Here is an 8,750-nt window from a genome sequence, read left to right on the forward strand (position 1 = left end):
CAGGACCTCAATCGATCGAGCCGGTTGGGGCTGGATGAACAGGACCCCGTGGAGGGCTGGACAAACAGGACGACCCCGTGAGGGTTGGATGAACAATAGACGGTGGAGGGGTGGATGAACAGTAGCCCGTGGAGGGTGGTTGAACAGGAGCCCGTGGAGAGGGGTGGTTGAATAGTAGCCGGTGGAGTAGCGCGCGGTGGAGGCTGGATAAATAGGAGCCCGTGGAGGCTAGAGGAGGTCGACGGTGGATGAACAGTAGCCCGTGGAGGCAGGAGGAGGTCAACGGTGGAGATGAACAGTATCCCGTGGAGTCCCGTTTTGCGGTACGCCACACCCCTCCCAATGAACAAGACCCCCATTTCGACCGTAGCGCTCCAACAGAAGTCCGTTTCGTCCGTTTTACGGTACGCCACACCCCTTTCGATCAACAGGACCCCCGTTTCGACTGTAGGAGGTCCGTTTCCTCCGTTTTGCGATACGCCAGACCCCTCCCGATGAACAGGATCCCATTTTGAACGTGGCCGGTCGAACACAACGTTGTTTCCTCCGTTCTGCGGTACGCCAGGCCTCATTTCCATCGCCTGTTTCGTCCAAGCCCTCCCGATGAACACGACAACGCATTTCGTTCCGACCCAGCCGGTTGGCTCCCCATGAATATGACGACGACACTGTTTCTCCGTTCTGATCCAGCCATGTACATGAGCTCTGGCCGTACGTATGCGCGAGTAGGCGTTCGAGACCCCGCACGTTAGTACGTACGTGACCGTATTTTCTTTCTTGCACCCTGGCCGTTGTACGCATGTGTACATGCTACATGCGCGCCTCTACTACGACACGTGCACGCCTCTACTAAGACATGTGCGCGCCTCTACATCCACCAGTATGTACATACACGTTCGCGACCAGAATGACAATACTACGTACGCTTCGACCAGGTGGGTCCCGACTGTCAGGCACTTCCTTGCGTGCGAAGATGTAGCTTGTGGGTCCCAGCAGTCAGGGGGCGAATCGTTTTTTTCCTGGAGCACTTCCTTGCGTGCGAAGATGTAGCTGGTGGGTCCCAGCAGTCAGGGGGAAACATTTTTTTTGTGAAATACGGTGGCCCGTTCGGTGGGTCCCTGTTGTCAGGTGGAGGAATAATTATTTTGCGTGTAATAAGGAGGCACTTCCTTGCGGCCGCCATGGACCCAGCTGTCAGTCTCTCCACGTATAGTACTCTTCCAATGGAAGTCGTTCCTTGACCACGTTGACCATGCCGCGCTGAGAGCACAAGGGTGGTGGACGACGGCGAGGCCTAGGAAGGGGACGGCGCGGAGCCGGGGAAGACGCGGCAGTGGAAGCCCGCGCGGAGAGGACTACGAGGGTTCACTGGTTCAGCTGTGGTGTGAGGCTGCCGTCGCCGCAGAATAACATGGGGTGTGGGTGAGTAGAGGGATGGCCTGGCCAGTGGTGGGAGTAGTAAGGGGCGGTGAGGCCTCTGCGGCATCACAGCCGGCCATGGGAGGTAGGACCACGCGGTATGACCAACGCTGGTTTGGGCGGCTGGAGCAAGAAGACCAGAGGTTGAAGAAGCACTACGGTTGTTGGATGGACATTGTACGGTCACTGGAGCTAGAATCGTTCATATTGACTAAGTTGACAAAGCCCTCCGTCCCCGTCAACTTAGTAGGCCCACAAGTTAGCCTCCCACCAAGGTGGGTCCCAGCTAGCAGGGGGAGTATTCATTTTTTTATGCGTAATAAGGAGGCACTTCCGGTGGGTCCGAGCTGACAGCGGGGGGAACATTTTTTTCGCAAAATACAGTGGCCCGTCCGGTGGGTCCCAGCAGTCAGGGGCAAACGTTTTTTTCACAAAATACTGGTGGCCCGTCCGGTGGGTCCCTGTTGTCAGGTGGATGAATAATTATTTTCCGCGTAATAAGGAGGCACTTCCTTGCGGCTGTCGTGGACCCAGTTGTCAGCCTCTCCACGTATAGTACTCTTCTGATGGAAGTCGGTCGTTGACCACATTGACCACGCCGCGCCGAGAGCACCACGGTGGTGGACGACGGCGAGGCCTAGGAAGAGCACGACGCGAAGCCAGGGAAGATGCGGCAGTGGATGCCCACCCGGAGAGGAGTACGAGGGTTCACTGGTTCGGCTGCGGTGTGAGGCTGCCGTCACCGCAGAATAACAGGGGGTGTGGGTGAGTGGAGGGATGGCCTGGCCAGTGGTGGGAGTAGTATGGGGGCGGTGAGGCCTCCGCGGTAGCACAGCCGGCCACGGGAGGCAGGAGCAGGCGGCACGACCGGCACTGCTTTGGGCGGCTGGAGCAAGAAGACCAGAGGTTGAAGAAGCACTATGGCCGTTGGATGGACATCATACGGTCACTAGAGTATTGACTAAGTTGACAAAGCCCTCCGTCCCTGTCAACTTAGTAGGCCCACAAGTCAGGCCAACAATATGGTGGGTCCTAGCTAGCAGGGGGGTATTCATTTTTTTGGGCGTAATAAGGAGGCACTTCCTTGTGTGCGAAGATATAGCTGGTGGGTCCGACCTGTCAGCGGGTAGCACAGCCGGCCACAAAATACAGAGGCCCTTCCTGTGGGTCCTAGCTGTTAGGTGGAGGAATCATTATTTTGCGCGTAATAAGGAGGCATTCCCTTGCGTGCGGCCGTGGACCCAACTGTCAGCCTCTCCACCTACAGTACCACGTTGACCAGGCTGCGCCGAGAGCACCAGGGCGATGGACGACGACGAGGCCTAGAAAGGGAACGACACAGAGCCAGGGAATACTTGGCAGTTGTTTCCCATGCGGAGGAGTACGAGGGTTTACTGGTTCGTGTGCCGTCCCGGAGAATAACAACAGGTGTGGGCGAGTAGAGGGATGGCTAGGCCAGCAATGGGAGTATGGTGGGGCCGTGAGGCCTGCACAGCAGCATAGCCGACCGCGGGAGGAGGGAGCAGGCAGTCCCGCTGATGCTTGTTTGAGCGGCTGGAGCATGAAGAGCAGAGATTGAAGAAGCACGACAGCCGTTGGATGGACATCCAACAGTCATTGCTATCGTGTGTTGACTAAGTTGACAGGGCGTTGCATGTGCGTCAACCTTTTTTTTATGAAAGCATAGGTGTCAACCTGTAGTAGGCACACAAGTCAGCCTCAAATATGTGGAAACCAGCATACAACCCATCTGCCATTATTTCTAATAATGTACAACCCATTTGCTAATTCTTAAGAATTTTTTTGGAGTCCATCTTCTTTTTGTTAGCATTACACCCCATATTGTGGCCACGGTCAAAAAGTATACGAAATTTTGCATATTTTGGTGCGGTCAACTGTTTTTAATCCAGAAATATCGATTCACATTCAAACTATTTTGAAAAATAATTTATATAAATATAAAATCCAAATAATTGTCCACGCATAAAAATCAATGGAATTTAAAATCTTGTAATGAAAAAAATTTAAAACTAATTCCCAGTTTGATGTGTTTTAAAAATGTACAACCCATTTCTGGGCAAACCGAATGAAACTCTCCTCGTCTTGAAAGATTTGCAGCCCGGCAAAGCCGATAAAGCAAGTACGCCTTGTTTGGGTATTTCTTTAAAAAAATAGAACTGTGCTAGCCATTTTCAGCAAGAAAAAAACACAACTGGGCTCATGATGTGGTAAACATAAATAAAACCCTGGCTAGACGGGCCACAGCTCCCGCACAGCCCCATTGTTACCCTAATCCGTTGCTAAAACTAGTATAAATAACAACTGCTTGTTCCTAAAAAAACTGCGCGACCTGCTGGGTCCCTGGTGTCAGCCGCTCGTAGTGTAATTCTCTCGTTTATTGATTACGTTGACAATGGCGTGAGCCCCAGATGTCCAACCATTAGGAGGAACCATATTTTTGGGCTTGTAATATAGAGGCACTTGCTTGCGTACTGCCATGACGCTGGTGGGTCCCTACTGTCATCCTCTCCATGTACAATCATCTCCTTGTTCCTCTTGGTTGTTGACGACGTTGACAACGCAAGAGGGCGGCGCACCATGCATGGTGAGCGAACCAAGGCCGCAAGGCGGAGGACGACGGTGAGGCATCGGACGGAACGAACATGAGCCGTGGAAGATGCGTCGGTCCAGTCGTAGGCGGAGGGGAGTACGAGGGTTGACTGCTTCGGGTGCGGGTGCGTGTTGGGGCTGACGTCGCCGGAGAATAACAGGACGTGTGGGGGAATAGAGGGAGGGACTGTCCAACGTTGGAGGGTATGTACGGTAGGGCGGCGGAGGCACAGCCAGCCATGGGAGGCGGGAGCAGGCGGAGCCGACGGGGTGGTTTGGTTTGGGCGGCTGGAGGAAGAAGAAGACAAGAGATAGAAGATACACGACAGATGTTGGATGTCAATCCAACGGCTGGTAGGTAGAATCATTTGTTGACTGGCTAGTAAGTCGACACCACCTTGGATAGGCTATTTCCTCTCGGGTCCCAAATGTCAGAATCCAAATCTATCACGGTGATGCAGCCTTTCCTATGAAAATTTACAGCCCATTTGATGTGCTAGTTTGAAATAAGTTTATGGGTGCTGGTGGGGGCTAATCACTTGGCTTCTGTAATGCACAGTGAGATCAAGCAGCCGGCGAGAGTGATGTTATTTCCCTTGGTTGGGATTTGTTACAATATTTCACTCTAAATTAAACGAATGGCAAGCCATTTGCCTTGTTTCAAAGAAAATATGACAGTCACAGCCGAGTTGAAAAGGGCAGGAACATCTAACTCCATCTTACAAACTGTACAAAAGCACGAGGGTTAATTGTTCATCAGTGTCGTGGAACTATCACGTCAGATGTCCTAACGAAAGGACTTAGTCGTGGAGCCATCGCAATGAGATTAGCTTAAAGGGGTTAAATCGAACAAAGGACACATGGAGTTTATACTGGTTCGGCCCCTTGCGGTGAAGGTAAAAGCCTACGATCCAGTTGTGGTGTTCTTGATGTGGTCTCGACTACCAGGGAGCAAATATGCTTTGCCTAGTTCTCGAGTTGTTGTTTCTTGTCCCTGAACCGCCGCCGGGTCGTCCCTATATATACACAGGTTGACGCCCGGCCGGTCTACAGAATCCCGAGGCCGGCTCATACAAGTGTCCAGCTTGGTTTCTCCTTTCCTTGACTTATAATACAAGTTATACATCTATGGCGGTTTACTATTATGGGCCCTAATCCGCCATTGGGCTCCGGGCCTCTAAGTCTTCATAGTTAAAGCGCCATAGCCTTCATCTTCATGGGCTCTTGTACAGGACTCCTTGTGAGTGTAATCCGGCCCCTCATGGGCGGTTTAACTCAGTAGTTATATCCCCAACATTAGGCCCCAGATTGATTTGAACCTGTTCATGTCAATCTTCAACTTAGAAAAATTCTGATTTGAACATCTTTGTGTTGTCCTTGTAAACCGCCGTGATGTCATCTTCTGGAATCACCTTAAACCGCCATGACGTCATCTGCGTAAAAAACTCATAAAGATTTCTTTTTTATTAATTGATCTCCGGAGATCGAGGCGACGGCTGTGCCCCATTCTCTGTTTCGGGCTCCTCGATTCCCGCGCTTGCCTTACTTATCCATTCGCCTTATAAATAGGCCCAGGGATCCTTTCCTTCTTCCCCTTCCGTGCCTCTTCTTCCTCCTTGTGACGCTCAAGACCTGAAGCTCCGCCGCCGCCCTCAACCTTCAAGCACTGCATCGACAAGGCCGCTGCATCGACCTGAACGTACCAGAGACCTGCGGCTCTTCTCCGCTATTCCTATGAATCCGGTAAGCCTCCTTCCTTCAACCCTAGATCTGCATTAGGGTTTTGGTGTTCATCTGTGTTCATCAGTGTTCATCCTCGTTCGTTGCTTCGCCCTTACTGTCTTATTGAGTCTAGACAAACTTGTCATCTTCCTTTGCGGCCGAAGGTGTAGCTTTAGTTTACCTTGCCATAGTATCTCTTTGTTCCTGGATAGATCCCATCTGGACTTTTGGTGTTCTGCCGTCGCCATTTTAGGGCTCGGAAAATTTTCTTTACTGAATCGCGGTAGATCCAAAATTATAACACCATCTTGTGAAACCTGTTTCTTCAGCACTTAATAAATTTTAGATATGCTTTTTCCACTGTAGGCGGTTTAACCTTTAGAAAACGATAATCCGCCAGGTACCATTAGCCCTCACTTAAACCGCCAATCTTACATGAACACAGTATCCGGTTTAACATGTACACATGCTTTGATTAAATCCCTCGGTTTGACACCGGTTTATGCATATCAATCTTGAACCGTGAAACGACATTTTGTGAAGTTTATCTGCAAGAAGAACCAGCTGTTGAACTTTTCAGAGACTTTTTCCATTTAAACCACCGAACTGAGTTCACCGACGGCCCCAATACTAAACTTGGCGGGGTGTCGATTCAGAAAAGGAAAGAAGTCAATTTTCCTCATGCCAAATATCACAACCACCCCAAGGATTGGAATCAGACGTGGTTCTACTGCCGGAACACTGCTCCTGCTGATGAAAGTCCTCTGCCAGGTTATCGTGCTTACCAGCTCAGCAATGAACATCCACTGCCTCAACGACTTTTTGCCAGAGAACGACAAACGTATGCACCACAGCTTGCTAAGCTCCGAGCTCTTATGGCAAACAGTTTGACCGGTATTGACCTTGTCTGTTACTGGGTTTCATGGGGTATCTTGCCCTTAAGCCGTCGCACCAGATTAATGTACGAATATACTGGGGATGTCAAGGATCCTCAACGGCACACTGAAATACAGATGACTGATGACGAGGTCACTGAGTCTGTCAAAAAGATGCTAGATGAACCGATATCTGAATGCAACAAGACCGGGCTGCGTCCCTTTTATGCCTCCAACAAACCACCAGCAGTAAGAATTTATCTTTCTGCTTTTAATCCGTCTCCCATTTAACACTTTCTGACAGTCTTCTGTCTATCCTTGTAGGACAAAGATCCATTCTGGAAGAGAAAAACTCAAGACAAACCGGTGAGACCACAAGACAAACCGATGAGAGCTCCGCGTAACAAGACCAAAGTCACCAAGAGACCCGCAAAGAATAGGACCGCCGAGTCCTCTGATCCGCCCGAAGATGTTGATGATTCGGAACCAGAGGTAGAACTTGACTCCCTTGGTTCATTTTTCATGCATCTTATTGACAATGATCATTATCAGGATGATGCGGAAGCCAGCCATGCTGACCATGTAGAGGTAATCTCCCTTTCCTCCGATTCAGATCATGTGCCAATACAAAAACTTCGCCGCGCAGTCTAGAAAGTAAAACACTCACATCCTCTTGCTCATTTGGACCCATACTTTTCTTTGAAGACACAGCAACATGAAGCTTGTCGCACAACCCGGCACAGTGGCCAGCAGGTCACTTCCTCCGGTTTACCAGACACCCCAATCCGAAAGCGTTGTGCAGAGGTCTCTTGTAATTCTAACAAATCTTATCCCTTGGCGGGTTACTTCTGATACCCTCTTAATCCATCTAACTCGAATTACCAGGTAACTTCCAATTCATCTTTTGGGAATTCATCAACCACACAAATGCCTCCTATCAAGACCGTCCCTAGGTGAGTATGATAATTTTAGGTTTACTTTCTTGCACTGGTTTACCATATTAACCTCTGATTGCTATTTGCAGCGCCAAAGCCCGACTCAGCAAAAAAGCAAAACTGAGTATTCCCGCTGAGGAGTTTGAACAGGAGAGGACCTCAGAAGGCGTTGGTGGAGACACTGATATTGCTATGGATGATCCTGTGCCACAAGGTCAGGACACTTATGTTGATCCGCCAGAAGTTAATCCGGCCAGTCCTCATGTTGATCCGCCAAGCCCAGCTGCCAATCCACCAAGTCCAGTTGCTAACCCTCCAAGCCCAGCAAGAGCCACTGCCAAACCGTCCAACACAGATGAAATTGTTGATGGCAAGACTGATGATGTGGTAATCACTGGTTTTGGCCACACTTCTCCTGGCAACCCTGTCGCTTTGTCAAAGCACAGTGCCAAAGTGGAATCTGCTGCTGTGGAGAAAGGCAAATGGAAGACTGATTTGTCAAGCTGTGCTCATCTTAGTGCTCAGGAGCTCCATTCTGGATATCTAAACCTCCTATATACAAGTCGCGATTATGAGGCCGGTTTAGTCAACTTGATGAAAGAGCGCTATGAGGTAACTTCTATAAATCTTTCTTTTTGCTGTATATCAATCCCATTGTAGCCCCCAAGGGCCGGTGTATCTCTTCAAGATGGACCGGGACTTTGATAAGAAAAACTGCAACTGTGTAGCCCCCAAAGGGCCAGTTTACCTCTGCAAGATGAACCAGGTATTTCTGTTGAAAAGTTTAACCTTGTTGAATTCCTTCACATCCGGTTGATCTGATCAATTAGGCATTAGCCCCCAAGTGCCAAGATTAATACTTGTATTGAACCTTGGGACTTTAAAATATCAGTTAAGAAGCAATCCGCATTAGCCCCCAAGTGCCAAGTGTATAACTTGTTATATGCTTGGGACTTTTGAGAAGATATTAACAACTTATCATCTGTCTGTTGCAGGCTGACTTGAACAATAAGGATTCCAAAATTGCCGATCTTCAAGAAAATATCAAGTCCCAGCAAGAAGAAACCTCCAAGGCCAAGGATGAATTGAAAGGCGCTTTGACAGCCATGGAGCAATTGAAAGATGGCTTCAAGAACGAGCGTGCCAGCTGGGAAACTGAAAAAGCTGCTTTGTTGAAGCGGGCGGAGGA

Source organism: Triticum dicoccoides, chromosome 6B (assembly GCF_002162155.2).
Source record: "Triticum dicoccoides isolate Atlit2015 ecotype Zavitan chromosome 6B, WEW_v2.0, whole genome shotgun sequence".
NCBI classification, from domain to species: domain Eukaryota; kingdom Viridiplantae; phylum Streptophyta; class Magnoliopsida; order Poales; family Poaceae; genus Triticum; species Triticum dicoccoides.